Genomic DNA, 24244 nt, shown 5'->3' on the forward strand with positions numbered 1-24244 from the left:
AGGGGACAACTAGGACAATGGAGCTGCTCCACTCTGAGAAAGGTGTCTTGGCACAAGGCTCTTGTGTTCTGTGTACACCTGAACGCCAGAGCAAAAGGACAGACCCTGGTTATGCCAGGTGTTGTTAGTCTACACAGAGTGCATTCTTGTGCGACGCACGCTGCTACAGGGTGGTGGCTGTGTCTGCTGTCATTTGAAAGGCACTGTGAACCCAGGACGCGAGTCTTGTGCCCCGGAATGCAAGGCCCAAGAGGCATCAACTCTCTTGCAAGTCTTCTTCCCTCATGCAGGAGAGCAAACTTCTAAAGCTTTGCTGTGGATGCAGCAGCAAAGTGCTGTTCGCCCCAAGCAGAAAACCTCTGGAAAAGCTCAGCATTCACTGGGAAATCAAAGTCAGTTCTGTGGCCAAGCCAGGCTTGTCTCAGCATAGTCTCCACAGTCTGGAGGGTGAAACCCGCATACAGCGAAACCCTCATTCCCCAGACTTTCCTTCTACTCCTGAGATAAGCATGATTGTGCTTATGGAAAGAGCAATAAGGAGAGGGACTCACCCGTTCACACTCTCCCAAGGAGAAGGTATCGGGAAGGCGCAATACACGCTTCGGGAGTAGAGAGAAGACGGTGGCTTTGCTGTTGGCAAACAGAAGTGATGCTGGAAAGTATGCGCTCTGTGGAACACCCCTTGTGGAAGACTAGTGTCAACGACTCCCTCTGAGGTGACACAGAACCCTGGCTTTTAAAGGGTAGAGGAGGGGACAACTAGGACAAGGGTGCTGCTCCACTCTGAGAAAGGAGTCTTGGCACAAGGCTCTTGTGTTCTGTGTACACCTGAACCTCAGAGCAAAAGGACAGACCCTGGTTATGCCAGGTGTTGGTAGTCTACACAGAGTGCATTCCTGTGCGACGCACAATGCTGCAAGGTGTTGGCTGTGTCTGCTGTCATTTGAAAGGCACTGTGAACCCAGGACGCAAGTCTTGTGCCCCGGAATGCAAGGCCCAAGAGTCAGCAACTCTCTTGCAAGTCTTCTTCCCTCATGCAGGAGAGCAAACTTCTAAAGCTTTGCTGTGGATGCAGCAGCAAAGTGCTGTTCGCCCCAAGCAGAAAACCTCTGGAAAAGCTCAGCATTCACTGGGAAATCAAAGTCAGTTCGGTGGCCAAGCCAGGCTTGTCTCAGCATAGTCTCCACAGTCTGGAGGGTGAAACCCGCATACAGCGAAACCCTCTTTCCCCAGACTTTCCTTCTGCTCGAGAGATAAGCATGGTTGTGCTTATGGAAAGAGCAATAAGGAGAGGGACTCACCCGTACACACGCTCCCAAGGAGAAGGTATGGGGAAGGCGCAATACCCGCTTCGGGAGTAGAGAGGAGACGGTGGCTTAGGTGTTGGCAAACAGAAGTAATGCTGAAAAGTATGCGCTCTGAGGAACACCCCTTGTGGAAGACTAGTGTCATCGACTCCCTCTGAGGTGACACAGAACCCTGGCTTCTAAAGGGTACAGGAGGGGACAACTAGGACAAGGGTGCTGCTCCACTCTGAGAAAGGAGACTTGGCACAAGGCTCTTGTGTTCTGTGTACACCTGAACGCCAGAGCAAAAGGACAGACCCTGGTTATGCCAGGTGTTGGTAGTCTACACAGAGTGCATTCCTGTGCGACGCACGCTGCTACAGGGTCGTGGCTGTGTCTGCTGTCATTTGAAAGGCACTGTGAACCCAGGACGCGAGTCTTGTGCCCTGGAATGCAAGGCCCAAGAGGCAGCAACTCTCTTGCAAGTCTTCTTCCCTCATGCAGGAGAGCAAACTTCTAAAGCTTTGCTGTGGATGCAGCAGCAAAGTGCTGTTCGCCCCAAGCAGAAAACCTCTGGAAAAGCTCAGCATTCACTGGGAAATCAAGGTCAGTTCTGTGACCAAGCCAGGCTTGTCTCAGCATAGTCTCCACAGTCTGGAGGGTGAAACCCGCATACAGCAAAACCCTCTTTACCCAGACTTTCCTTCTGCTCGAGAGATAAGCATGATTGTGCTTATGGAAAGAGCAATAAGGAGAGGGACTCACCCGTTCACACGCTCCCAAGGAGAAGGTATGGGGAAGGCGCAATACCCGCTTCGGGAGTAGAGAGAGACGGTGGATTTGGTGTTGGCAAACAGAAGTGATGCTGGAAAGTATGCGCTCTGAGGAACACCCCTTGTGGAAGACTAGTGTCAACGACTCCCTCTGAGGTGACACAGAACCCTGGCTTCTAAAGGGTACAGGGGGGACAATTAGGACAAGGGAGCTGCTCCACTCTGAGAAAGGTGTCTTGGCACAAGGCTCTTGTGTTCTGTGTACACCTGAACGCCAGAGCAAAAGGACAGACCCTGGTTATGCCAGGTGTTGTTAGTCTACACAGAGAGCATTCTTGTGCGACGCACGCTGCTACAGGGTCGTGGCTGTGTCTGCTGTCATTTGAAAGGCACTGTGAACCCAGGACGCGAGTCTTGTGCCCCGGAATGCAAGGCCCAAGAGGCAACAACTCTCTTGCAAGTCTTCTTCCCTCATGCAGGAGAGCAAACTTCTAAAGCTTTGCTGTGGATGCAGCAGCAAAGTGCTCTTCGCCCCAAGCAGAAAACCTCTGGAAAAGCTCAGCATTCACTGGGAAATCAAAGTCAGTTCGGTGGCTAAGCCAGGCTTGTCTCAGCATAGTCTCCACAGTCTGGAGGGTGAAACCCGCATACAGCGAAACCCTCTTTCCCCAGACTTTCCTTCTACTCCTGAGATAAGCATGATTGTGCTTATGGAAAGAGCAATAAGGAGAGGGACTCACCCGTTCACACGCTCCCAAGGAGAAGGTATGGGGAAGGCGCAATACCCGCTTCGGGAGTAGAGAGAGACGGTGGCTTTGGTGTTGGCAAACAGAAGTGATGCTGGAACGTATGCGCTCTGAGGAACACCCCTTGTGGAAGACTAGTGTCAACGACTCCCTCTGAGGTGACACAGAACCCTCGCTTCTAAAGGGTACAGGAGGGGACAACTAGGACAAGGGAGCTGCTCCACTCTGAGAAAGGTGTCTTGGCACAAGGCTCTTGAGTTCTGTGTACACCTGAACGCCAGAGCAAAAGGACAGACCCTGGTTATGCCAGGTGTTGTTAGTCTACACAGAGAGCATTCCTGTGCGACGCACGCTGCTACAGGGTCGTGGCTGTGTCTGCTGTCATTTGAAAGGCACTGTGAACCCAGAACGCGAGTCTTGTGCCCCGGAATGCAAGGCCCAAGAGGCAGCAACTCTCTTGCAAGTCTTCTTCCCTCATGCAGGAGAGCAAACTTCTAAAGCTTTGCTGTGGATGCAGCAGCAAAGTGCTGTTCGCCCCAAGCAGAAAGCCTCTGGAAAAGCTCAGCATTCACTGGGAAATCAATGCCAGTTCTGTGACCAAGCCCGGCTTGTCTCAGCATAGTCTCCACAGTCTGGAGGGTGAAACCCGCATACAGCGAAACCCTCTTTACCCAGACTTTCCTTCTGCTCGAGAGATAAGCATGGTTGTGCTTATGGAAAGAGCAATAAGGAGAGGGACTCACCCGTTCACACGCTCCCAAGGAGAAGGTATGGGGAAGGCGCAATACCCGCTTCGGGAGTAGAGAGATACGGTGGCTTTGGTGTTGGCAAACAGAAGTGATGCTGGAAAGTATGCGCTCTGAGGAACACCCCTTGTGGAAGACTAGTGTCAACGACTCCCTCTGAGGTGACACAGAACCCTGGCTTCTAAAGGGTACAGGAGGGGACAACTAGAACAAGGGTGCTGCTCCACTCTGAGAAAGGAGTCTTGGCAGCAGGCTCTTGTGTACTGTGTACACCTGAACGCCAGAGCAAAAGGACAGACCCTGGTTATGCCAGGTGTTGGGTGTCTACACAGAGTGCATTCCTGTGCGACGCACGCTGCTGCAAGGTCGTGGCTGTGTCTGCTGTCATTTGAAAGGCACTGTGAACCCAGGACGCAAGTCTTGTGCCCCGGAATGCAAGGCCCAAGAGTCAGCAACTCTCTTGCAAGTCTTCTTCCCTCATGCAGGAGAGCAAACTTCTAAAGCTTTGCTGTGGATGCAGCAGCAAAGTGCTGTTCGCCCCAAGCAGAAAACCTCTGGAAAAGCTCAGCATTCACTGGGAAATCAAAGTCAGTTCTGTGGCCAAGCCAGGCTTGTCTCAGCATAGTCTCCACAGTCTGGAGGGTGAAACCCGCATACAGCGAAACCCTCATTCCCCAGACTTTCCTTCTACTCCTGAGATAAGCATGATTGTGCTTATGGAAAGAGCAATAAGGAGAGGGACTCACCCGTTCACACTCTCCCAAGGAGAAGGTATGGGGAAGGCGCAATACACGCTTCGGGAGTAGAGAGAAGACGGTGGCTTTGCTGTTGGCAAACAGAAGTGATGCTGGAAAGTATGCGCTCTGTGGAACACCCCTTGTGGAAGACTAGTGTCAACGACTCCCTCTGAGGTGACACAGAACCCTGGCTTCTAAAGGGTACAGGAGGGGACAACTAGGACAAGGGTGCTGCTCTACTCTGAGAAAGGAGTCTTGGCACAAGGCTCTTGTGTTCTGTGTACACCTGAACGCCAGAGCAAAAGGACAGACCCTGGTTATGCCAGGTGTTGGTAGTCTACACAGAGTGCATTCCTGTGCGACGCACGCTGCTGCAAGGTGCTGGCTGTGTCTGCTGTCATTTGAAAGGCACTGTGAACCCAGGACGCAAGTCTTGTGCCCCGGAATGCAAGGCCCAAGAGTCAGCAACTCTCTTGCAAGTCTTCTTCCCTCATGCAGGAGAGCAAACTTCTAAAGCTTTGCTGTGGATGCAGCAGCAAAGTGCTGTTCGCCCCAAGCAGAAAACCTCTGGAAAAGCTCAGCATTCACTGGGAAATCAAAGTCAGTTCGGTGGCCAAGCCAGGCTTGTCTCAGCATAGTCTCCACAGTCTGGAGGGCGAAACCCTCATACAGCGAAACCCTCTTTACCCAGACTTTCCTTCTGCTCGAGAGATAAGCATGGTTGTGCTTATTGAAAGAGCAATAAGGAGAGGGACTCACCCGTACACACGCTCCCAAGGAGAAGGTATCGGGAAGGCGCAATACCCGCTTCGGGAGTAGAGAGGAGACGGTGGCTTTGGTGTTGGCAAACAGAAGTGATGCTGGAAAGTATGCGCTCTGAGGAACACCCCTTGTGGAAGACTAGTGTCATCGACTCCCTCTGAGGTGACACAGAACCCTGGCTTCTAAAGGGTACAGGAGGGGACAACTAGGACAAGGGTGCTGCTCCACTCTTAGAAAGGAGACTTGGCACAAGGCTCTTGTGTTCTGTGTACACCTGAACGCCAGAGCAAAAGGACAGACCCTGGTTATGCCAGGTGTTGGTAGTCTACACAGAGTGCATTCCTGTGCGACGCACGCTGCTGCAAGGTGGTGGCTGTGTCTGCTGTCATTTGAAAGGCACTGTGAACCCAGGACGCAAGTCTTGTGCCCCGGAATGCAAGGCCCAAGAGTCAGCAACTCTCTTGCAAGTCTTCTTCCCTCATGCAGGAGAGCAAACTTCTAAAGCTTTGCTGTGGATGCAGCAGCAAAGTGCTGTTCGCCCCAAGCAGAAAACCTCTGGAAAAGCTCAGTATTCACTGGGAAATCAAAGTCAGTTCGGTGGCCAAGCCAGGCTTGTCTCAGCATAGTCTCCACAGTCTGGAGGGCGAAACCCGCATACAGCGAAACCCTCCTTACCCAGACTTTCCTTCTGCTCGAGAGATAAGCATGGTTGTGCTTATTGAAAGAGCAATAAGGAGAGGGACTCACCCGTACACACGCTCCCAAGGAGAAGGTATCGGGAAGGCGCAATACCCGCTTCGGGAGTAGAGAGGAGACGGTGGCTTTGGTGTTGGCAAACAGAAGTAATGCTAGAAAGTATGCGCTCTGAGGAACACCCCTTGTGGAAGACTAGTGTCATCGACTCCCTCTGAGGTGACACAGAACCCTGGCTTCTAAAGGGTACAGGAGGGGACAACTAGGACTAGGGTGCTGCTCCACTCTTAGAAAGCAGACTTGGCACAAGGCTCTTGTGTTCTGTGTACACCTGAACGCCAGAGCAAAAGGACAGACCCTGGTTATGCCAGGTGTTGGTAGTCTACACAGAGTGCATTCCTGTGCTACGCACGCTGCTACAGGGTCGTGGCTGTGTCTGCTGTCATTTGAAAGGCACTGTGAACCCAGGACGCGAGTCTTGTGCCCCGGAATGCAAGGCCCAAGAGGCAGCAACTCTCTTGCAAGTCTTCTTCCCTCATGCAGGAGAGCAAACTTCTAAAGCTTTGCTGTGGATGCAGCAGCAAAGTGCTCTTCGCCCCAAGCAGAAAACCTCTGGAAAAGCTCAGCATTCACTGGGAAATCAATGTCAGTTCTGTGACCTAGCCAGGCTTGTCTCAGCATAGTCTCCACAGTCTGGAGGGTGAAACCCGCATACAGCGAAACCCTCTTTACCCAGACTATCCTTCTGCTCGAGAGATAAGCATGGTTGTGCTTATGGAAAGAGCAATAAGGAGAGGGACTCACCCGTTCACACGCTCCCAAGGAGAAGGTATGGGGAAGGCGCAATACCCGTTTCGGGAGTAGAGAGAGACGGTGGCTTTGGTGTTGGCAAACAGAAGTGATGCTGGAAAGTATGCGCTCTGAGGAACACCCTTTGTGGAAGACTAGTGTCAACGACTCCCTCTGAGGTGACACAGAACCCTGGCTTCTAAAGGGTACAGGAGGGGACAACTAGGACAATGGAGCTGCTCCACTCTGAGAAAGGTGTCTTGGCACAAGGCTCTTGTGTTCTGTGTACACCTGAACGCCAGAGCAAAAGGACAGACCCTGGTTATGCCAGGTGTTGTTAGTCTACACAGAGAGCATTCTTGTGCGACGCACGCTGCTACAGGGTCGTGGCTGTGTCTGCTGTCATTTGAAAGGCACTGTGAACCCAGGACGCGAGTCTTGTGCCCCGGAATGCAAGGCCCAAGAGGCAACAACTCTCTTGCAAGTCTTCTTCCCTCATGCAGGAGAGTCAACTTCTAAAGATTTGCTGTGGATGCAGCAGCAAAGTGCCGTTCGCCCCAAGCAGAAAACCTCTGGAAAAGCTCAGCATTCACTGGGAAATCAAAGTCAGTTCGGTGGCTAAGCCAGGCTTGTCTCAGCATAGTCTCCACAGTCTGGAGGGTGAGACCCGCATACAGCGAAACCCTCTTTGCCCAGACTTTCCTTCTACTCCTGAGATAAGCATGATTGTACTTATGGAAAGAGCAATAAGGAGAGGGGCTTTGCTGTGGATGCAGCAGCAAAGTGCTGTTCGCCCCAAGCAGAAAACCTCTGGAAAAGCTCAGCATTCACAGGGAAATCAATGTCAGTTCTGTGGCCAAGCCAGGCTTGTCTCAGCATAGTCTCCACAGTCTGGAGGGTGAAACCCGCATACAGAGAAACCCTCTTTACCCAGACTTTCCTTCTGCTCGAGAGATAGGCATGGTTGTGCTTATGAAAAGAGCAATAAGGAGAGGGACTCACCCGTTCACACGCTCCTTAGGAGAAGGTATGGGGAAGGCGCAATAACCGCTTCGGGAGTAGAGAGGAGACTTTGGCTTTGGTGTTGGCAAACAGAAGTATGCTGGAAAGTATGCGCTCTGAGGAACACCCCTTGTGGAAGACTAGTGTCAACGACTCCCTCTGAGGTGACACAGAACCCTGGCTTCTAAAGGGTACAGGAGGGGACAACTAGGACAAGGGTGCTGCTCCACTCTGAGAAAGTAGTCTTGGCAGAAGGCTCTTGTGTTCTGTGTACACCTGAACGCCAGAGCAAAAGGACAGACCCTGGTTATGCCAGGTGTTGGTAGTCTACACATAGTGCATTCCTGTGCGACGCATGCTGCTACAGGGTGGTGGCTGGGTCTGCTGTCATTTGAAAGGCACTGTGAACCCAGGACGCGAGTCTTGTGCCCCGGAATGCAAGGCCCAAGAGGCATCAACTCACTTGCAAGTCTTCTTCCCTCATGCAGGAGAGCAAACTTCTAAAGCTTTGCTGTGGATGCAGCAGCAAAGTGCTGTTCGCCCCAAGCAGAAAACCTCTGGAAAAGCTCAGCATTCACTGGGAAATCAAGGTCAGTTCTGTGGCCAAGCCAGGCTTGTCTCAGCATAGTCTCCACAGTCTGGAGGGTGAAACCCGCATACAGCGAAACCCTCTTTACCCAGACTTTCCTTCTGCTCGAGAGATAAGCATGGTTGTGCTTATGAAAAGAGCAATAAGGAGAGGGACTCACCCGTTCACACGCTCCTTAGGAGAAGGTATGGGGAAGGCGCAATAACCGCTTCGGGAGTAGAGAGGAGACTTTGGCTTTGGTGTTGGCAAACAGAAGTATGCTGGAAAGTATGCGCTCTGAGGAACACCCCTTGTGGAAGACTAGTGTCAACGACTCCCTCTGAGGTGACACAGAACCCTGGCTTCTAAAGGGTACAGGAGGGGACAACTAGGACAAGGGTGCTGCTCCACTCTGAGAAAGTAGTCTTGGCAGAAGGCTCTTGTGTTCTGTGTACACCTGAACGCCAGAGCAAAAGGACAGACCCTGGTTATGCCAGGTGTTGGTAGTCTACACAGAGTGCATTCCTGTGCAACGCATGCTGCTACAGGGTGGTGGCTGGGTCTGCTGTCATTTGAATGGCACTGTGAACCCAGGACGCGAGTCTTGTGCCCCGGAATGCAAGGCCCAAGAGGCATCAACTCACTTGCAAGTCTTCTTCCCTCATGCAGGAGAGCAAACTTCTAAAGCTTTGCTGTGGATGCAGCAGCAAAGTGCTGTTCGCCCCAAGCAGAAAACCTCTGGAAAAGCTCAGCATTCACTGGGAAATCAAGGTCAGTTCTGTGGCCAAGCCAGGCTTGTCTCAGCATAGTCTCCACAGTCTGGAGGGTGAAACCCGCATACAGCGAAACCCTCTTTACCCAGACTTTCCTTCTGCTAGAGAGATAAGCATGGTTGTGCTTATTGAAAGAGTAATAAGGAGAGGGACTCACCCGTACACACGCTCCAAAGGAGCAGGTAACAGGAAGGCGCAATACCCGCTTCGGGAGTAGAGAGGAGACGGAGGCTTTGGTGTTGGCAAACAGAAGTGATGCTGGAAAGTATGCGCTCTGAGGAACACCCCTTGTGGAAGACTAGTGTCAACGACTCGCTCTGAGGTGACACAGAACCCTGGCTTCTAAAGGGTACAGGAGGGGACAACTAGGACAATGGAGCTGCTCCACTCTGAGAAAGGTGTCTTGGCACAAGGCTCTTGTGTTCTGTGTACACCTGAACGCCAGAGCAAAAGGACAGACCCTGGTTATGCCAGGTGTTGTTAGTCTACACAGAGTGCATTCTTGTGCGACGCACGCTGCTACAGGGTGGTGGCTGTGTCTGCTGTCATTTGAAAGGCACTGTGAACCCAGGACGCGAGTCTTGTGCCCCGGAATGCAAGGCCCAAGAGGCATCAACTCTCTTGCAAGTCTTCTTCCCTCATGCAGGAGAGCAAACTTCTAAAGCTTTGCTGTGGATGCAGCAGCAAAGTGCTGTTCGCCCCAAGCAGAAAACCTCTGGAAAAGCTCAGCATTCACTGGGAAATCAAAGTCAGTTCTGTGGCCAAGCCAGGCTTGTCTCAGCATAGTCTCCACAGTCTGGAGGGTGAAACCCGCATACAGCGAAACCCTCATTCCCCAGACTTTCCTTCTACTCCTGAGATAAGCATGATTGTGCTTATGGAAAGAGCAATAAGGAGAGGGACTCACCTGTTCACACTCTCCCAAGGAGAAGGTATCGGGAAGGCGCAATACACGCTTCGGGAGTAGAGAGAAGACGGTGGCTTTGCTGTTGGCAAACAGAAGTGATGCTGAAAAGTATGCGCTCTGTGGAACACCCCTTGTGGAAGACTAGTGTCAACGACTCCCTCTGAGGTGACACAGAACCCTGGCTTCTAAAGGGTAGAGGAGGGGACAACTAGGACAAGGGTGCTGCTCCACTCTGAGAAAGGAGTCTTGGCACAAGGCTCTTGTGTTCTGTGTACACCTGAACCTCAGAGCAAAAGGACAGACCCTGGTTATGCCAGGTGTTGGTAGTCTACACAGAGTGCATTCCTGTGCGACGCACAATGCTACAAGGTGTTGGCTGTGTCTGCTGTCATTTGAAAGGCACTGTGAACCCAGGACGCAAGTCTTGTGCCCCGGAATGCAAGGCCCAAGAGTCAGCAACTCTCTTGCAAGTCTTCTTCCCTCATGCAGGAGAGCAAACTTCTAAAGCTTTGCTGTGGATGCAGCAGCAAAGTGCTGTTCGCCCCAAGCAGAAAACCTCTGGAAAAGCTCAGCATTCACTGGGAAATCAAAGTCAGTTCGGTGGCCAAGCCAGGCTTGTCTCAGCATAGTCTCCACAGTCTGGAGGGTGAAACCCGCATACAGCGAAACCCTCTTTCCCCAGACTTTCCTTCTGCTCGAGAGATAAGCATGGTTGTGCTTATGGAAAGAGCAATAAGGAGAGGGACTCACCCGTACACACGCTCCCAAGGAGAAGGTATGGGGAAAGCGCAATACCCGCTTCGGGAGTAGAGAGGAGACGGTGGCTTAGGTGTTGGCAAACAGAAGTAATGCTGAAAAGTATGCGCTCTGAGGAACACCCCTTGTGGAAGACTAGTGTCATCGACTCCCTCTGAGGTGACACAGAACCCTGGCTTCTAAAGGGTACAGGAGCGGACAACTAGGACAAGGGTGCTGCTCCACTCTGAGAAAGGAGACTTGGCACAAGGCTCTTGTGTTCTGTGTACACCTGAACGCCAGAGCAAAAGGACAGACCCTGGTTATGCCAGGTGTTGGTAGTCTACACAGAGTGCATTCCTGTGCGACGCACGCTGCTACAGGGTCGTGGCTGTGTCTGCTGTCATTTGAAAGGCACTGTGAACCCAGGACGCGAGTCTTGTGCCCCGGAATGCAAGGCCCAAGAGGCAGCAACTCTCTTGCAAGTCTTCTTCCCTCATGCAGGAGAGCAAACTTCTAAAGCTTTGCTGTGGATGCAGCAGCAAAGTGCTGTTCGCCCCAAGCAGAAAACCTCTGGAAAAGCTCAGCATTCACTGGGAAATCAAGGTCAGTTCTGTGACCAAGCCAGGCTTGTCTCAGCATAGTCTCCACAGTCTGGAGGGTGAAACCCGCATACAGCAAAACCCTCTTTACCCAGACTTTCCTTCTGCTCGAGAGATAAGCATGATTGTGCTTATGGAAAGAGCAATAAGGAGAGGGACTCACCCGTTCACACGCTCCCAAGGAGAAGGTATGGGGAAGGCGCAATACCCGCTTCGGGAGTAGAGAGAGACGGTGGCTTTGGTGTTGGCAAACAGAAGTGATGCTGGAAAGTATGCGCTCTGAGGAACACCCCTTGTGGAAGACTAGTGTCAACGACTCCCTCTGAGGTGACACAGAACCCTGGCTTCTAAAGGGTACAGGGGGGACAATTAGGACAAGGGAGCTGCTCCACTCTGAGAAAGGTGTCTTGGCACAAGGCTCTTGTGTTCTGTGTACACCTGAACGCCAGAGCAAAAGGACAGACCCTGGTTATGCCAGGTGTTGTTAGTCTACACAGAGAGCATTCTTGTGCGACGCACGCTGCTACAGGGTCGTGGCTGTGTCTGCTGTCATTTGAAAGGCACTGTGAACCCAGGACGCGAGTCTTGTGCCCCGGAATGCAAGGCCCAAGAGGCAACAACTCTCTTGCAAGTCTTCTTGCCTCATGCAGGAGAGCAAACTTCTAAAGCTTTGCTGTGGATGCAGCAGCAAAGTGCTCTTCGCCCCAAGCAGAAAACCTCTGGAAAAGCTCAGCATTCACTGGGAATTCAATGTCAGTTCGGTGGCTAAGCCAGGCTTGTCTCAGCATAGTCTCCACAGTCTGGAGGGTGAAACCCGCATACAGCGAAACCCTCTTTCCCCAGACTTTCCTTCTACTCCTGAGATAAGCATGATTGTGCTTATGGAAAGAGCAATAAGGAGAGGGACTCACCCGTTCACACGCTCCCAAGGAGAAGGTATGGGGAAGGCGCAATACCCGCTTCGGGAGTAGAGAGAGACGGTGGCTTTGGTGTTGGCAAACAGAAGTGATGCTGGAACGTATGCGCTCTGAGGAACACCCCTTGTGGAAGACTAGTGTCAACGACTCCCTCTGAGGTGACACAGAACCCTCGCTTCTAAAGGGTACAGGAGGGGACAACTAGGACAAGGGAGCTGCTCCACTCTGAGAAAGGTGTCTTGGCACAAGGCTCTTGAGTTCTGTGTACACCTGAACGCCAGAGCAAAAGGACAGACCCTGGTTATGCCAGGTGTTGTTAGTCTACACAGAGAGCATTCCTGTGCGACGCACGCTGCTACAGGGTCGTGGCTGTGTCTGCTGTCATTTGAAAGGCACTGTGAACCCAGGACGCGAGTCTTGTGCCCCGGAATGCAAGGCCCAAGAGGCAGCAACTCTCTTGCAAGTCTTCTTCCCTCATGCAGGAGAGCAAACTTCTAAAGCTTTGCTGTGGATGCAGCAGCAAAGTGCTGTTCGCCCCAAGCAGAAAGCCTCTGGAAAAGCTCAGCATTCACTGGGAAATCAATGCCAGTTCTGTGACCAAGCCAGGCTTGTCTCAGCATAGTCTCCACAGTCTGGAGGGTGAAACCCGCATACAGCGAAACCCTCTTTACCCAGACTTTCCTTCTGCTCGAGAGATAAGCATGGTTGTGCTTATGGAAAGAGCAATAAGGAGAGGGACTCACCCGTTCACACGCTCCCAAGGAGAAGGTATGGGGAAGGCGCAATACCCGCTTCGGGAGTAGAGAGATACGGTGGCTTTGGTGTTGGCAAACAGAAGTGATGCTGGAAAGTATGCGCTCTGAGGAACACCCCTTGTGGAAGACTAGTGTCAACGACTCCCTCTGAGGTGACACAGAACCCTGGCTTCTAAAGGGTACAGGAGGGGACAACTAGAACAAGGGTGCTGCTCCACTCTGAGAAAGGAGTCTTGGCACAAGGCTCTTGTGTACTGTGTACACCTGAACGCCAGAGAAAAAGGACAGACCCTGGTTATGCCAGGTGTTTGGTGTCTACACAGAGTGCATTCCTGTGCGACGCACGCTGCTGCAAGGTGGTGGCTGTGTCTGCTGTCATTTGAAAGGCACTGTGAACCCAGGACGCAAGTCTTGTGCCCCGGAATGCAAGGCCCAAGAGTCAGCAACTCTCTTGCAAGTCTTCTTCCCTCATGCAGGAGAGCAAACTTCTAAAGCTTTGCTGTGGATGCAGCAGCAAAGTGCTGTTCGCCCCAAGCAGAAAACCTCTGGAAAAGCTCAGCATTCACTGGGAAATCAAAGTCAGTTCTGTGGCCAAGCCAGGCTTGTCTCAGCATAGTCTCCACAGTTTGGAGGGTGAAACCCGCATACAGCGAAACCCTCATTCCCCAGACTTTCCTTCTACTCCTGAGATAAGCATGATTGTGCTTATGGAAAGAGCAATAAGGAGAGGGACTCACCCGTTCACACGCTCCCAAGGAGAAGGTATGGGGAAGGCGCAATACACGCTTCGGGAGTAGAGAGAAGACGGTGGCTTTGCTGTTGGCAAACAGAAGTGATGCTGGAAAGTATGCGCTCTGTGGAACACCCCTTGTGGAAGACTAGTGTCAACGACTCCCTCTGAGGTGACACAGAACCCTGGCTTCTAAAGGGTACAGGAGGGGACAACTAGGACAAGGGTGCTGCTCTACTCTGAGAAAGGAGTCTTGGCACAAGGCTCTTGTGTTCTGTGTACACCTGAACGCCAGAGCAAAAGGACAGACCCTGGTTATGCCAGGTGTTGGTAGTCTACACAGAGTGCATTCCTGTGCGACGCACGCTGCTGCAAGGTGCTGGCTGTGTCTGCTCTCATTTGAAAGGCACTGTGAACCCAGGACGCAAGTCTTGTGCCCCGGAATGCAAGGCCCAAGAGTCAGCAACTCTCTTGCAAGTCTTCTTCCCTCATGCAGGAGAGCAAACTTCTAAAGCTTTGCTGTGGATGCAGCAGCAAAGTGCTGTTCGCCCCAAGCAGAAAACCTCTGGAAAAGCTCAGCATTCACTGGGAAATCAAGGTCAGTTCTCTGGCCAAGCCAGGCTTGTCTCAGCATAGTCTCCACAGTCTGGAGGGCGAAACCCGCATACAGCGAAACCCTCTTTACCCAGACTTTCCTTCTGCTCGAGAGATAAGCAAGGTTGTGCTTATTGAAAGAGCAATAAGGAGAGGGACTCACCCGTACACACGCTCCCAAGGAGAAGGTATCGGGAAGGCGCAATACCCGCTTCGGGAGTAGAGAGGAGACTTTGGCTTTGGTGTTTGCCAACAGCGTGATGCTGGAAAGTATGCGCTCTGAGGAACACCCTTGTGGAAGACTAGTGTCAACGACTCCCTCTGAGGTGACACAGAACCCTGGTTTCTAAAGGGTACAGGGGGGACAACTAGAACAAGGGAGCTGCTCCACTCTGAGAAAGGTGTCTTGGCACAAGGCTCTTGTGTTCTGTGTACACCTGAACGCCAGAGCAAAAGGACAGACCCTGGTTATGCCAGGTGTTGTTAGTCTACACAGAGAGCATTCTTGTGCGACGCACGCTGCTACAGGGTCGTGGCTGTGTCTGCTGTCATTTGAAAGGCACTGTGAACCCAGGACGCGAGCCTTGTGCCCCGGAATGCAAGGCCCAAGAGGCAACAACTCTCTTGCAAGTCTTCTTCCCTCATGCAGGAGAGCGAACTTCTAAAGATTTGCTGTGGATGCAGCAGCAAAGTGCTGTTCGCCCCAAGCAGAAAACCTCTGGAAAAGCTCAGCATTCACTGGGAAATCAAAGTCAGTTCGGTGGCTAAGCCAGGCTTGTCTCAGCATAGTCTCCACAGTCTGGAGGGTGAGACCCGCATACAGCGAAACCCTCTTTGCCCAGACTTTCCTTCTACTCCTGAGATAAGCATGATTGTGCTTATGGAAAGAGCAATAAGGAGAGGGGCTTTGCTGTGGATGCAGCAGCAAAGTGCTGTTCGCCCCAAGCAGAAAACCTCTGGAAAAGCTTAGCATTCACAGGGAAATCAATGTCAGTTCTGTGGCCAAGCCAGGCTTGTCTCAGCATAGTCTCCACAGTCTGGAGGGTGAAACCCGCATACAGCGAAACCCTCTTTACCCAGACTTTCCTTCTGCTCGAGAGATAAGCATGGTTGTGCTTATGGAAAGAGCAATAAGGAGAGGGACTCACCCGTACACACGCTCCCAAGGAGAAGGTATGGGGAAGGCGCAATACCCGCTTCGGGAGTAGAGAGGAGACGGTGGCTTAGGTGTTGGCAAACAGAAGTAATGCTGAAAAGTATGCGCTCTGAGGAACACCCCTTGTGGAAGACTAGTGTCATCGACTCCCTCTGAGGTGACACAGAACCCTGGCTTCTAAAGGGTACAGGAGGGGACAACTAGGACAAGGGTGCTGTTCCACTCTGAGAAAGGAGACTTGGCACAAGGCTCTTGTGTTCTGTGTACACCTGAACGCCAGAGCAAAAGGACAGACCCTGGTTATGCCAGGTGTTGGTAGTCTACACAGAGTGCATTCCTGTGCGACGCACGCTGCTACAGGGTCGTGGCTGTGTCTGCTGTCATTTGAAAGGCACTGTGAACCCAGGACGCGAGTCTTGTGCCCCGGAATGCAAGGCCCAAGAGGCAGCAACTCTCTTGCAAGTCTTCTTCCCTCATGCAGGAGAGCAAACTTCTAAAGCTTTGCTGTGGAAGCAGCAGCAAAGTGCTGTTCGCCCCAAGCAGAAAACCTCTGGAAAAGCTCAGCATTCACTGGGAAATCAAGGTCAGATCTGTGACCAAGCCAGGCTTGTCTCAGCATAGTCTCCACAGTCTGGAGGGTGAAACCCGCATACAGCAAAACCCTCTTTACCCAGACTTTCCTTCTGCTCGAGAGATAAGCATGATTGTGCTTATGGAAAGAGCAATAAGGAGAGGGACTCACCCGTTCACACGCTCCCAAGGAGAAGGTATGGGGAAGGCGCAATACCCGCTTCGGGAGTAGAGAGAGACGGTGGCTTTGGTGTTGGCAAACAGAAGTGATGCTGGAAAGTATGCGCTCTGAGGAACACCCCTTGTGGAAGACTAGTGTCAACGACTCCCTCTGAGGTGACACAGAACCCTGGCTTCTAAAGGGTACAGGGGGGACAATTAGGACAAGGGAGCTGCTCCACTCTGAGAAAGGTGTCTTGGCACAAGGCTCTTGTGTTCTGTGTACACCTGAACGCCAGAGCAAAAGGACAGACCCTGGTTATGCCAGGTGTTGTTAGTCTACACAGAGAGCATTCTTGTGCGACGCACGCTGCTACAGGGTCGTGGCTGTGTCTGCTGTCATTTGAAAGGCACTGTGAACCCAGGACGCGAGTCTTGTGCCCCGGAATGCAAGGCCCAAGAGGCAACAACTCTCTTGCAAGTCTTCTTCCCTCATGCAGGAGAGCAAACTTCTAAAGCTTTGCTGTGGATGCAGCAGCAAAGTGCTCTTCGCCCCAAGCAGAAAACCTCTGGAAAAGCTCAGCATTCACTGGGAAATCAAAGTCAGTTCGGTGGCTAAGCCAGGCTTGTCTCAGCATAGTCTCCACAGTCTGGAGGGTGAAACCCGCATACAGCGAAACCCTCTTTCCCCAGACTTTCCTTCTACTCCTGAGATAAGCATGATTGTGCTTATGGAAAGAGCAATAAGGAGAGGGACTCACCCGTTCACACGCTCCCAAGGAGAAGGTATGGGGAAGGCGCAATACCCGCTTCGGGAGTAGAGAGAGACGGTGGCTTTGGTGTTGGCAAACAGAAGTGATGCTGGAACGTATGCGCTCTGAGGAACACCCCTTGTGGAAGACTAGTGTCAACGACTCCCTCTGAGGTGACACAGAACCCTCGCTTCTAAAGGGTACAGGAGGGGACAACTAGGACAAGGGTGCTGCTCCACTCTGAGAAAGGAGTCTTGGCAGCAGGCTCTTGTGTACTGTGTACACCTGAACGCCAGAGCAAAAGGACAGACCCTGGTTATGCCAGGTGTTGGGTGTCTACACAGAGTGCATTCCTGTGCGACGCACGCTGCTGCAAGGTGGTGGCTGTGTCTGCTGTCATTTGAAAGGCACTGTGAACCCAGGACGCAAGTCTTGTGCCCCGGAATGCAAGGCCCAAGAGTCAGCAACTCTCTTGCAAGTCTTCTTCCCTCATGCAGGAGAGCAAACTTCTAAAGCTTTGCTGTGGATGCAGCAGCAAAGTGCTGTTCGCCCCAAGCAGAAAACCTCTGGAAAAGCTCAGCATTCACTGGGAAATCAAAGTCAGTTCTGTGGCCAAGCCAGGCTTGTCTCAGCATAGTCTCCACAGTCTGGAGGGTGAAACCCGCATACAGCGAAACCCTCATTCCCCAGACTTTCCTTCTACTCCTGAGATAAGCATGATTGTGCTTATGGAAAGAGCAATAAGGAGAGGGACTCACCCGTTCACACGCTCCCAAGGAGAAGGTATGGGGAAGGCGCAATACACGCTTCGGGAGTAGAGAGAAGACGGTGGCTTTGCTGTTGGCAAACAGAAGTGATGCTGGAAAGTATGCGCTCTGTGGAACACCCCTTGTGGAAGACTAGTGTCAACGACTCCCTCTGAGGTGACACAGAACCCTGGCTTCTAAAGGGTACAGGAGGGGACAACTAGGACAAGGGTGCTGCTCTACTCTGAGAAAGGAGTCTTGGCACAAGGCTCTTGTGTTCTGTGTACACCTGAACGCCAGAGCAAAACACAGACCCTGGTTATGCCAGGTGTTGGTAGTCTACACAGAGTGCATTCCTGTGCGACGCACGCTGCTGCAAGGTGCTGGCTGTGTCTGCTGTCATTTGAAAGGCACTGTGAACCCAGGACGCAAGTCTTGTGCCCCGGAATGCAAGGCCCAAGAGTCAGCAACTCTCTTGCAAGTCTTCTTCCCTCATGCAGGAGAGCAAACTTCTAAAGCTTTGCTGTGGATGCAGCAGCAAAGTGCTGTTCGCCCCAAGCAGAAAACCTCTGGAAAAGCTCAGCATTCACTGGGAAATCAAAGTCAGTTCTCTGGCCAAGCCAGTCTTGTCTCAGCATAGTCTCCACAGTCTGGAGGGCGAAACCCGCATACAGCGAAACCCTCTTTACCCAGACTTTCCTTCTGCTCGAGAGATAAGCAAGGTTGTGCTTATTGAAAGAGCAATAAGGAGAGGGACTCACCCGTACACACGCTCCCAAGGAGAAGGTATCGGGAAGGCGCAATACCCGCTTCGGGAGTAGAGAGGAGACTTTGGCTTTGGTGTTTGCCAACAGAAGTGATGCTGGAAAGTATGCGCTCTGAGGAACACCCTTTGTGGAAGACTAGTGTCAACGACTCCCTCTGAGGTGACACAGAACCCTGGCTTCTAAAGGGTACAGGGGGGACAACTAGGACAAGGGAGCTGCTCCACTCTGAGAAAGGTGTCTTGGCACAAGGCTCTTGTGTTCTGTGTACACCTGAACGCCAGAGCAAAAGGACAGACCCTGGTTATGCCAGGTGTTGTTAGTCTACACAGAGAGCATTCTTGTGCGACGCACGCTGCTACAGGGTCGTGGCTGTGTCTGCTGTCATTTGAAAGGCACTGTGAACCCAGGACGCGAGTCTTGTGCCCCGGAATGCAAGGCCCAAGAGGCAACAACTCTCTTGCAAGTCTTCTTCCCTCATGCAGGAGAGCGAACTTCTAAAGATTTGCTGTGGATGCAGAGGCAAGGTTCTGTTCGCCCCAAGCAGAAAACCTCTGGAAAAGCTCAGGATTCACTGGGAAATCAAAGTCAGTTCGGTGGCTAAGCCAGGCTTGTCTCAGCATAGTCTCCACAGTCTGGAGGGTGAGACCCGCATACAGCGAAACCCTCTTTGCCCAGACTTTCCTTCTACTCCTGAGATAAGCATGATTGTGCTTATGGAAAGAGCAATAAGGAGAGGGGCTTTGCTGTGGATGCAGCAGCAAAGTGCTGTTCGCCCCAAGCAGAAAACCTCTGGAAAAGCTTAGCATTCACAGGGAAATCAATGTCAGTTCTGTGGCCAAGCCAGGCTTGTCTCAGCATAGTCTCCACAGTCTGGAGGGTGAAACCCGCATACAGCGAAACCCTCTTTACCCAGACTTTCCTTCTGCTCGAGAGATAAGCATGGTTGTGCTTATGGAAAGAGCAATAAGGAGAGGGACTCACCCGTTCACACGCTCCTTAGGAGAAGGTATGGGGAAGGCGCAATAACCGCTTCGGGAGTAGAGAGGAGACTTTGGCTTTGGTGTTGGCAAACAGAAGTATGCTGGAAAGTATGCACTCTGAGGAACACCCCTTGTGGAAGACTAGTGTCAACGACTCCCTCTGAGGTGACACAGAACCTTGGCTTCTAAAGGGTACAGGAGGGGACAACTAGGACAAGGGTGCTGCTCCACTCTGAGAAAGGAGTCTTGGCAGAAGGCTCTTGTGTTCTGTGTACACCTGAAAGCCAGAGCAAAAGGACAGACCCTGGTTATGCCAGGTGTTGGTAGTCTACACAGAGTGCATTCCTGTGCGACGCATGCTGCTACAGGGTGGTGGCTGTGTCTGCTGTCATTTGAAAGGCACTGTGAACCCAGGACGCGAGTCTTGTGCCCCGGAATGCAAGGCCCAAGAGGCAGCAACTCTCTTGCAAGTCTTCTTCCCTCATGCAGGAGAGCAAACTTCTAAAGCTTTGCTGTGGATGCAGCAGCAAAGTGCTGTTCGCCCCAAGCAGAAAACCTCTGGAAAAGCTCAGCATTCACTGGAAAATCAATGTCAGTTCTGTGGCCAAGCCAGGCTTGTCTCAGCATAGTCTCCACAGTCTGGAGGGTGAAACCCGCATACAGCGAAACCCTCATTACCCAGACTTTCCTTCTGCTCGAGAGATAAGCATGGTTGTGCTTATGGAAAGAGCAATAAGGAGAGGGACTCACCCGTTCACACGCTCCCAAGGAGAAGGTATGGGGAAGGCGCAATACCCGCTTCGGGAGTAGAGAGAGACGGTGGCTTTGGTGTTGGCAAACAGAAGTGATGCTGGAAAGTATGCGCTCTGAGGAACACCCCTTGTGGAAGACTAGTGTCAACGACTCCCTCTGAGGTGACATAGAACCCTGGCTTCTAAAGGGTACAGGAGCGGACAACTAGGACAAGGGAGCTGCTCCACTCTGAGAAAGGTGTCTTGGCACAAGGCTCTTGTGTTCTGTGTACACCTGAACGCCAGAGCAAAAGGACAGACCCTGGTTATGCCAGGTGTTGGTAGTCTACACAGAGAGCATTCTTGTGCGACGCACGCTGCTACAGGGTCGTGGCTGTGTCTGCTGTCATTTGAAAGGCACTGTGAACCCAGGACGCGAGTCTTGTGCCCCGGAATGCAAGGCCCAAGAGGCAGCAACTCTCTTGCAAGTCTTCTTCCCTCATGCAGGAGAGCAAACTTCTAAAGCATGCTGTGGATGCAGCAGCAAAGTGCTGTTCGCCCCAAGCAGAAAACCTCTGGAAAAGCTCAGCATTCACTGGGAAATCAATGTCAGTTCTGTGGCCAAGCCAGGCTTGTCTCAGCATAGTCTCCAAAGTCTGGAGGGTGAAACCCGCATACAGCGAAACCCTCTTTACCCAGACTTTCCTTCTTCTCGAGAGATAAGCATGGTTGTGCTAATGGAAAGAGCAATAAGGAGAGGGACTCACCCGTTCACACGCTCCTTAGGAGAAGGTATGGGGAAGGCGCAATACCCGCTTCGGGAGTAGAGAGGAGACTTTGGCTTTGGTGTTGGCAAACAGAAGTATGCTGGAAAGTATGCACTCTGAGGAACACACCTTGTGGATTACTAGTGTCAACGACTCCCTCTGAGGTGACACAGAACCCTGGCTTCTAAAGGGTACAGGAGGGGACAACTAGGACAAGGGTGCTGCTCCACTCTGAGAACGGAGGCTTGGCACAAGGCTCTTGTGTTCTGTGTAAACCTGAACGCCAGAGCAAAAGGACAGACCCTGGTTATGCCAGGTGTTGGTAGTCTACACAGAGTGCATTCCTGTGCGACGCACGCTGCTACAGGGTCGTGGCTGTGTCTGCTGTCATTTGAAAGGCACTGTGACCCCAGCACGCGAGTCTTGTGCCCCGGAATGCAAGGCCCAAGAGGCAGCAACTCTCTTGCAAGTCTTCTTCCCTCATGCAGGAGAGCAAACTTCTAAAGCTTTGCTGTGGATGCAGCAGCATAGTGCTGTTCGCCCCAAGCAGAAAACCTCTGGAAAAGCTCAGCATTCACTGGGAAATCAAAGTCAGTTTGGTGGCCAAGCCAGGCTTGTCTCAGCATAGTCTCCACAGTCTGGAGGGTGAAACCCGCATACAGCGAAACCCTCTTTGCCCAGACTTTCCTTCTGCTCGATAGATAAGCATGGTTGTGCTTATGGAAAGAGCAATAAGGAGAGGGACTCACCCGTTCACACGCTCCCAAGGAGAAGGTATGGGGAAGGCGCAATACCCGCTTCGGGAGTAGAGAGAGACGTTGGCTTTGGTGTTGGCAAACAGAAGTGATGCTGGAAAGTATGCGCTCTGAGGAAAATCCCTTGTGGAAGACTAGTGTCAACGACTCCCTCTGAGGTGACACAGAACCCTGGCTTCTAATGGATACAGGGGGGACAACTAGGAAAAGGGAGCTGCTCCACTCTGAGAAAGGTGTCTTGGCACAAGGCTCTTGTGTTCTGTGTACACCTGAACGCCAGAGCAAAAGGACAGACCCTGGTTATGCCAGGTGTTGTTAGTCTACACAGAGAGCATTCTTGTGCGACGCACGCTGCTACAGGGTCGTGGCTGTGTCTGCTGTCATTTGAAAGGCACTGTGAACCCAGGACGCGAGTCTTGTGCCCCGGAATGCAAGGCCCAAGAGGCAACAACTCTCTTGCAAGTCTTCTTCCCTCATGCAGGAGAGCACACTTCAAAAGCTTTGCTGTGGATGCAGCAGCAAAGTGCTGTTCGCCCCAAGCAGAAAACCTCTGGAAAAGCTCAGCATTCACTGGGAAATCAAAGTCAGTTCGGTGGCCAAGCCAGGCTTGTCTCAGCATAGTCTCCACAGTCTGGAGGGTGAAACCCGCATACAGCGAAACCCTCTTTGCCCAGACTTTCCTTCTACTCCTGAGATAAGCATGATTGTGCTTATGGAAAGAGCAATAAGGAGAAGGGCTTTGCTGTGGATGCAGAAGCAAAGTGCTGTTCGCCCCAAGCAGAAAACCTCTGGAAAAGCTCAGCATTCACTGGGAAATCAATGTCAGTTCTGTGGCCAAGCCAGGCTTGTCTCAGCATAGTCTCCACAGTCTGGAGGGTGAAACACACATACAGCGAAACCCTCTTTACCCAGACTTTCCTTCTGCTCGAGAGATAAGCATGGTTGTGCTTATGGAAAGAGCAATAAGGAGAGGGACTCACCCGTTCACACGCTCCTTAGGAGAAGGTATGGGGAAGGCGCAATACCCGCTTCGGGAGTAGAGAGGAGACTTTGGCTTTGGTGTTGGCAAACAGAAGTATGCTGGAAAGTATGCGCTCTGAGGAACACCCCTTGTGGATTACTAGTGTAAACGACTCCCTCTGAGGTGACACAGAACCCTGGCTTCTAAAGGGTACAGGAGGGGACAACTAGGACAAGGGAGCTGCTCCACTCTGAGAAAGGTGTCTTGGCACAAGGCTCTTGTGTTCTGTGTACACCTGAACGCCAGAGCACAAGGACAGACCCTGGTTATGCCAGGTGTTGTTAGTCTACACAGAGAGCATTCTTGTGCGACGCATGCTGCTACAGGGTGGTGGCTGTGTCTGCTGTCATTTGAAAGGCACTGTGAACCCAGGACGCGAGTCTTGTGCCCCGGAATGCAAGGCCCAAGAGGCAGCAACTCTCTTGCAAGTCTTCTTCCCTCATGCAGGAGAGCAAACTTCTAAAGCTTTGCTGTGGATGCAGCAGCAAAGTGCTGTTCGCCCCAAGCAGAAAACCTCTGGAAAAGCTCAGCATTCACTGGGAAATCAATGTCAGTTCTGTGGCCAAGCCAGGCTTGTCTCAGCATAGTCTCCACAGTCTGGAGGGTGAAACCCGCATACAGCGAAACCCTCTTTACCCAGACTTTCCTTCTGCTCGAGAGATAAGCATGGTTGTGCTTATGGAAAGAGCAATAAGGAGAGGGACTCACCCGTTCACACGCTCCCAAGGAGAAGGTATGGGGAAGGCGCAATACCCGCTTCGGGAGTAGAGAGAGACGGTGGCTTTGGTGTTGGCAAACAGAAGTGATGCTGGAAAGTATGCGCTCTGAGGAACACCCCTTGTGGAAGACTAGTGTCAACGACTCCCTCTGAGGTGACACAGAACCCTGGCTTCTAAAGGGTAGAGGAGGGGACAACTAGGACAAGGGTGCTGCTCCACTCTGAGAAAGGAGTCTTGGCACAAGGCTCTTGTGTTCTGTGTACACCTGAACCTCAGAGCAAAAGGACAGACCCTGGTTATGCCAGGTGTTGGTAGTCTACACAGAGTGCATTCCTGTGCGACGCACAATGCTGCAAGGTGTTGGCTGTGTCTGCTGTCATTTGAAAGGCACTGTGAACCCAGGACGCAAGTCTTGTGCCCCGGAATGCAAGGCCCAAGAGTCAGCAACTCTCTTGCAAGTCTTCTTCCCTCATGCAGGAGAGCAAACTTCTAAAGCTTTGCTGTGGATGCAGCAGCAAAGTGCTGTTCGCCCCAAGCAGAAAACCTCTGGAAAAGCTCAGCATTCACTGGGAAATCAAAGTCAGTTCGGTGGCCAAGCCAGGCTTGTCTCAGCATAGTCTCCACAGTCTGGAGGGTGAAACCCGCATACAGCGAAACCCTCTTTCCCCAGACTTTCCTTCTGCTCGAGAGATAAGCATGGTTGTGCTTATGGAAAGAGCAATAAGGAGAGGGACTCACCCGTACACACGCTCCCAAGGAGAAGGTATGGGGAAGGCGCAATACCCGCTTCGGGAGTAGAGAGGAGACGGTGGCTTAGGTGTTGGCAAACAGAAGTAATGCTGAAAAGTATGCGCTCTGAGGAACACCCCTTGTGGAAGACTAGTGTCATCGACTCCCTCTGAGGTGACACAGAACCCTGGCTTCTAAAGGGTACAGGAGCGGACAACTAGGACAAGGGTGCTGCTCCCCTCTGAGAAAGGAGACTTGGCACAAGGCTCTTGTGTTC

Source organism: Neovison vison, chromosome 9 (assembly GCF_020171115.1).
Source record: "Neovison vison isolate M4711 chromosome 9, ASM_NN_V1, whole genome shotgun sequence".
NCBI lineage: Eukaryota > Metazoa > Chordata > Mammalia > Carnivora > Mustelidae > Neogale > Neogale vison.